Here is a 7413-nt window from a genome sequence, read left to right on the forward strand (position 1 = left end):
CAATCAGCATTAGGGTTTTAAACCCTAAACTGAATTTTTCCTTTAGTCAGCATTAGGGTTTTAAACCTTAAACTGAATTTTTTTCCATTCAGCCAGCATTAGGGTTTTAAACCCTAAACTGAGCTTTTCCGTGCAATCAGCATTAAGGTTTTAAACCTTAAACTGAACTTTTCCCTTTAGTCAGCATTAGGGTTTTAAACCCTAAACTGAACTCTTTCCATTCAGCCAGCATTAGGGTTTTAAACCCTAAACTGAGCTTTTTCCATGCATGTCAGCTTTAGGGTTTTAAACCCTAAACTGAACTCTTTCCTTTAGTCAGCATTAGCGTTTTAAACCCTGAACTGAACTTTTTTCCATTCAGCCAGCATTAGGGTTTTAAACCCTAAACTGAGCTTTTCCATGCAATCAGCATTAGGGTTTTAAACCCTAAACTGAATTTTTCTTTTAGTCAGCATTAGGGTTTTAAACCCTAAACTAAACTTTTTTCCATTCAGCCAGCATTAGGGTTTTAAACCCTAAACTAAGCTTTTCCATGCGATCAGCATTAGGGTTTTAAACTCTAAACTGAATTTTTCCTTTAGTCAGCATTAGGGTTTTAAACCCTAAACTGAACTTTTTTCCATTCAGCTAGCATTAGGGTTTTAAACCCTAAATTGAGCTTTTCCATGCAATCAGCATTAGGGTTTTAAACCCTAAACTGAATTTTTCCTTTAGTCAGCATTAGGGTTTTAAACCCTAAACTGAACTTTTTCCATTCAGCCAGCATTAGGGTTTTAAACCCTAAACTGAGCTTTTCCATGCAATCAGCATTAGGGTTTTAAACCCTAAACTGAATTTTTCCTTTAGTCAGCATTAGGGTTTTAAACCTTAAACTGAATTTTTCCTTCCAGTCAGCATTAGGGTTTTAAACCCTGAACTGAACTTTTTCCTTTGATCAGCATCAGGGTTTTAAACCCTGAACTGAACTTTTCCCTTTAGTCAGCATTAGGGATTTAAACCCTAAACTGAACTCTTTCCATTCAGCCAGCATTAGGGTTTTAAACCCTAAACTGAGCTTTTTCCATGCATGTCAGCATTAGGGTTTTAAACCCTAAACTGAACTCTTTCCTTTAGTCAGCATTAGCGTTTTAAACCCTGAACTGAACTTTTTCCTTTAATCAGCCTTAGGGTTTTAAACCCTAAACTGAACTTTTTCCATTCAGCCAACATTAGGGTTTTAAACCCTAAACTGAGCTTTTCCTTCCAGTCAGCATTAAAGTTTTAAACCCTAAACTGAACTTTTCCTTTCAGTCAGCATTAGGATCTTAAACCCTAAACTGAACTTTTCCCTTACAGTCAGCATTAGGGTTTTACGCCCTAAACTGAACCTTTCCCTTTCAGTCAGCATTAGGGTTTTAAACCCTAGACTGAACTTTTTCCTTTAATCAGCATTAGGGTTTTAAACCCTCGACTGAACTTTTTTCTTTAATCAGCATTAGGGTTTTAAACCCTAAATTGAATTTTTCCTTTAGTCAGCATTAGGGTTTTAAACCCTAAACTGAATTTTTCCTTTGGTCAGCATTAGGGTTTTAAACCCTAAACTGAACTTTTCCTTTAGTCAGCATTAGGGTTTTAAACCCTAAACTGAATTTTTCCTTTAGTCAGCATTAGGGTTTTAAACCCTAAACTAAACTTTTTTCCATTCAGCCAGCATTAGGGTTTTAAACCCTAAACTGAGCTTTTCCATGCAATCAGCATTAGGGTTTTAAACCTTAAACTGAATTTTTCCTTTAATCAGCCTTAGGGTTTTAAACCCTAAACTGAACTTTTTTCCATTCAGCCAGCATTAGGGTTTTAAACCATAAACTGAGCTTTTCCATGCAATCAGCATTAGGGTTTTAAACCCTAAATTGAATTTTTCCTTTAGTCAGCATTAGGGTTTTAAACCCTAAACTGAACTTTTTTCCATTCAGCTAGCATTAGGGTTTTAAACCCTAAACATTTTCCATGCAATCAGCATTAGGGTTTTAAACCCTAAACTGAATTTTTCCTTTAGTCAGCATTAGGGTTTTAAACCCTAAACTGAATTTTTCCATTCAGCCAGCATTAGGGTTTTAAACCCTAAACTGAGCTTTTCCATGCAATCAACATTAGGGTTTTAAACCCTAAACTGAATTTTTCCTTTAGTCAGCATTAGGGTTTTAAACCCTAAACTGAACTTTTTCCATTCAGCCAGCATTAGGGTTTTAAACCCTAAACTGAGCTTTTCCATGCAATCATCATTAGGGTTTTAAACCCTAAACTGAATTTTTCCTTTAGTCAGCATTAGGGTTTTAAACCCTAAGCTGAACTTTTTCCATTCAGCCAGCATTAGGGTTTTAAACCCTAAACTGAGCTTTTCCATGCAATCAGCATTAGGGTTTTAAACCCTGAACTGAACTTTTTCCTTTAATCAACCTTAGGGTTTTAAACCCTAAACTGAACTTTTTCCATGCATGTCAGTATTTGGGTTTTAAACCCTAAACTGAACTCTTTCCTTTAGTCAGCATTAGGGTTTTAAACCCTGAACTGAACTTTTTCCTTTAATCAGCCTTAGGGTTTTAAACCCTAAACTGAACTTTTTCCATTCAGCCAGCATTAGGGTTTTAAACCCTAAACTGAGCTTTTCCTTCCAGTCAGCATTAGGGTTTTAAACCCTAAACTGAATTTTTCCTTTCAGTCAGCATTAGGGTTTTAAACCCTAAACTGAACTTTTTCCATTCAGCCAGCATTAGGGTTTTAAACCATAAACTGAGCTTTTCCATGCAATCAGCATTAGGGTTTTAAACCCTAAACTAAATTTTTCCTTTAGTCAGCATTAGGGTTTTAAACCCTAAACTGAACTTTTTTCCATTCAGCCAGCATTAGGGTTTTAAACCATAAATTGAGCTTTTCCATGCAATCAGCATTAGGGTTTTAAACCCAAAACTGATTTTTTCTTTTAGTCAGCATTAGGGTTTTAAACCCTAAACTGAATTTTTTTCCATTCATCCAGCTTTAGGGTTTTAAACCCTAAACTGAACTTTTTTCCATTCAGCCAGCATTAGGGTTTTAAACCCTAAACTGAGCTTTTCCATGTAATCAGCATTAGGGTCTTAAACCGTAAACTGATTTTTTTCCTTTAATCATCATTAGGGTTTTAATCCCTAAACTGAACTTTTTTCCATTCAGCCAGCATTAGGGTTTTAAACCATAAATTGAGCTTTTCCATGCAATCAGCATTAGGGTTTTAAACCCTAAACTGATTTTTTCTTTTAGTCAGCATTAGGGTTTTAAACCCTAAACTGAATTTTTTTCCATTCAGCCAGCTTTAGGGTTTTAAACCCTAAACTGAACTTTTTCCATTCAGCCAGCATTAGGGTTTTAAACCCTAAACTGAGCTTTTCCATGTAATCAGCATTAGGGTCTTAAACCCTAAACTGATTTTTTTCCTTTAGTCATCATTAGGGTTTTAAACCCTAAACTGAACTTTTTTCCATTCAGCCAGCATTAGGGTTTTAAACCCTAAACTGAGCTTTTCTATGCAATCAGCATTAGGGTTTTAAACCCTAAACTAAATTTTTCCTTTAGTCAGCATTAGGGTTTTAAACCCTAAACTGAGCTTTTCCATGCAATCAACATTAGGGTTTTAAACTCTAAACTGAATTTTTCCTTTAGTCAGCATTAGGGTTTTAAACCCTAAGCTGAACTTTTTTCCATTCAGCCAGAATTAGGGTTTTAAACCCTAAACTGAGCTTTTCCATGCAATCAGCATTAGAGTTTTAAACCCTGAACTGAACTTTTTCCTTTAATCAACCTTAGGGTTTTAAACCCTAAACTGAACTTTTTCCATGCATGTCAGTATTTGGATTTTAAACCCTAAACTGAACTCTTTCCTTTAGTCAGCATTAGGGTTTTAAACCCTGAACTGAACTTTTTCCTTTAATCAGCCTTAGGGTTTTAAACCCTAAACTGAACTTTTTCCATTCAGCCAGCATTAGGGTTTTAAACCCTAAACTGAGCTTTTCCTTCCAGTCAGCATTAGGGTTTTAAACCCTAAACTGAACTTTTTCCATTCAGCCAGCATTAGGGTTTTAAACCCTAAACTGAGCTTTTCCTTCCAGTCAGCATTAGGGTTTTAAACCCTAAACTGAGCTTTTCCATGCAATCAGCATTAGGGTTTTAAACCCTAAACTAAATTTTTCCTTTAGTCAGCATTAGGGTTTTAAACCCTAAACTGAACTTTTTTCCATTCAGCCAGCATTAGGGTTTTAAACCATAAATTGAGCTTTTCCATGCAATCAGCATTAGGGTTTTAAACCCTAAACTGATTTTTTCTTTTAGTCAGCATTAGGGTTTTAAACCCTAAACTGAATTTTTTTCCATTCAGCCAGCTTTAGGGTTTTAAACCCTAAACTGAACTTTTTTCCATTCAGCCAGCATTAGGGTTTTAAACCCTAAACTGAGCTTTTCCATGTAATCAGCATTAGGGTCTTAAACCCTAAACTGAATTTTTCTTTTAGTCAGCATTAGGGTTTTAAACCCTAAACTAAACTTTTTTCCATTCAGCCAGCATTAGGGTTTTAAACCCTAAACTGAGCTTTTCCATGCAATCAACATTAGGGTTTTAAACCCTAAACTGAATTTTTCTTTTAGTCAGCATTAGGGTTTTAAACCCTAAACTTAATTTTTTTCTATTCAGTCAGCATTCGGGTTTTAAACCCTAAACTGAACTTTTTTCCATTCAGCCAGCATTAGGGTTTTAAACCCTAAACTGAGCTTTTCCATGCAATCAGCATTAGGGTTTTAAACTCTAAACTGAATTTTTCCTTTAGTCAGCATTAGGGTTTTAAACCCTAAACTAAACTTTTTTCCATTCCGCTAGCATTATGGTTTTAAACCCTAAACTGAGCTTTTCCATGCAATCAGCATTAGGGTTTTAAACCCTAAACTGAATTTTTCCTTTAGTCAGCATTAGGGTTTTAAACCCTAAACTGAACTTTTTCCATTCAGCCAGCATTAGGGTTTTAAACCCTAAACTGAGCTTTTCCATGCAATCAGCATTAGGGTTTTAAACCCTAAACTGAATTTTTCCTTTAGTCAGCATTAGGGTTTTAAACCTTAAACTGAATTTTTTTCCATTCAGCCAGCATTAGGGTTTTAAACCCTAAACTGAGCTTTTCCGTGCAATCAGCATTAAGGTTTTAAACCTTAAACTGAACTTTTCCCTTTAGTCAGCATTAGGGTTTTAAACCCTAAACTGAACTCTTTCCATTCAGCCAGCATTAGGGTTTTAAACCCTAAACTGAGCTTTTTCCATGCATGTCAGCTTTAGGGTTTTAAACCCTAAACTGAACTCTTTCCTTTAGTCAGCATTAGCGTTTTAAACCCTGAACTGAACTTTTTTCCATTCAGCCAGCATTAGGGTTTTAAACCCTAAACTGAGCTTTTCCATGCAATCAGCATTAGGGTTTTAAACCCTAAACTGAATTTTTCTTTTAGTCAGCATTAGGGTTTTAAACCCTAAACTAAACTTTTTCCATTCAGCCAGCATTAGGGTTTTAAACCCTAAACTGAGCTTTTCCATGCAATCAGCATTAGGGTTTTAAACCCTAAACTGAATTTTTCCTTTAGTCAGCATTAGGGTTTTAAACCCTAAACTGAACTTTTTTCCATTCAGCCAGCATTAGGGTTTTAAACCCTAAACTGAGCTTTTCCATGCAATCAGCATTAGGGTTTTAAACTCTAAACTGAATTTTTCCTTTAGTCAGCATTAGGGTTTTAAACCCTAAACTAAACTTTTTTCCATTCAGCTAGCATTATGGTTTTAAACCCTAAACTGAGCTTTTCCATGCAATCAGCATTAGGGTTTTAAACCCTAAACTGAATTTTTCCTTTAGTCAGCATTAGGGTTTTAAACCCTAAACTGAACTTTTTCCATTCAGCCAGCATTAGGGTTTTAAACCCTAAACTGAGCTTTTCCATGCAATCAGCATTAGGGTTTTAAACCCTAAACTGAATTTTTCCTTTAGTCAGCATTAGGGTTTTAAACCTTAAACTGAAGTTTTTTCCATTCAGCCAGCATTAGGGTTTTAAACCCTAAACTGAGCTTTTCCGTGCAATCACCATTAAGGTTTTAAACCTTAAACTGAACTTTTCCCTTTAGTCAGCATTAGGGTTTTAAACCCTAAACTGAACTCTTTCCATTCAGCCAGCATTAGGGTTTTAAACCCTAAACTGAGCTTTTTCCATGCATGTCAGCTTTAGGGTTTTAAACCCTAAACTGAACTCTTTCCTTTAGTCAGCATTAGCGTTTTAAACCCTGAACTGAACTTTTTTCCATTCAGCCAGCATTAGGGTTTTAAACCCTAAACTGAGCTTTTCCATGCAATCAGCATTATGGTTTTAAACCCTAAACTGAATTTTTCTTTTAGTCAGCATTAGGGTTTTAAACCCTAAACTAAACTTTTTTCCATTCAGCCAGCATTAGGGTTTTAAACCCTAAACTAAGCTTTTCCATGCGATCAGCATTAGGGTTTTAAACTCTAAACTGAATTTTTCCTTTAGTCAGCATTAGGGTTTTAAACCCTAAACTGAACTTTTTTCCATTCAGCTAGCATTAGGGTTTTAAACCCTAAATTGAGCTTTTCCATGCAATCAGCATTAGGGTTTTAAACCCTAAACTGAATTTTTCCTTTAGTCAGCATTAGGGTTTTAAACCCTAAACTGAACTTTTTTCCATTCAGCCAGCATTAGGGTTTTAAACCCTAAACTGAGCTTTTCCATGCAATCAGCATTAGGGTTTTAAACCCTAAACTGAATTTTTCCTTTAGTCAGCATTAGGGTTTTAAACCTTAAACTGAATTTTTCCTTCCAGTCAGCATTAGGGTTTTAAACCCTGAACTGAACTTTTTCCTTTGATCAGCATCAGGGTTTTAAACCCTGAACTGAACTTTTCCCTTTAGTCAGCATTAGGGATTTAAACCCTAAACTGAACTCTTTCCATTCAGCCAGCATTAGGGTTTTAAACCCTAAACTGAGCTTTTTCCATGCATGTCAGCATTAGGGTTTTAAACCCTAAACTGAACTCTTTCCTTTAGTCAGCATTAGCGTTTTAAACCCTGAACTGAACTTTTTCCTTTAATCAGCCTTAGGGTTTTAAACCCTAAACTGAACTTTTTCCATTCAGCCAACATTAGGGTTTTAAACCCTAAACTGAGCTTTTCCTTCCAGTCAGCATTAAAGTTTTAAACCCTAAACTGAACTTTTCCTTTCAGTCAGCATTAGGATCTTAAACCCTAAACTGAACTTTTCCCTTACAGTCAGCATTAGGGTTTTACGCCCTAAACTGAACCTTTCCCTTTCAGTCAGCATTAGGGTTTTAAACCCTAGACTGAACTTTTTCCTTTAATCAGC

The sequence above is a fragment of the Nicotiana tabacum genome, chromosome 20, assembly GCF_000715075.1.
Source record: "Nicotiana tabacum cultivar K326 chromosome 20, ASM71507v2, whole genome shotgun sequence".
Lineage (NCBI taxonomy): Eukaryota > Viridiplantae > Streptophyta > Magnoliopsida > Solanales > Solanaceae > Nicotiana > Nicotiana tabacum.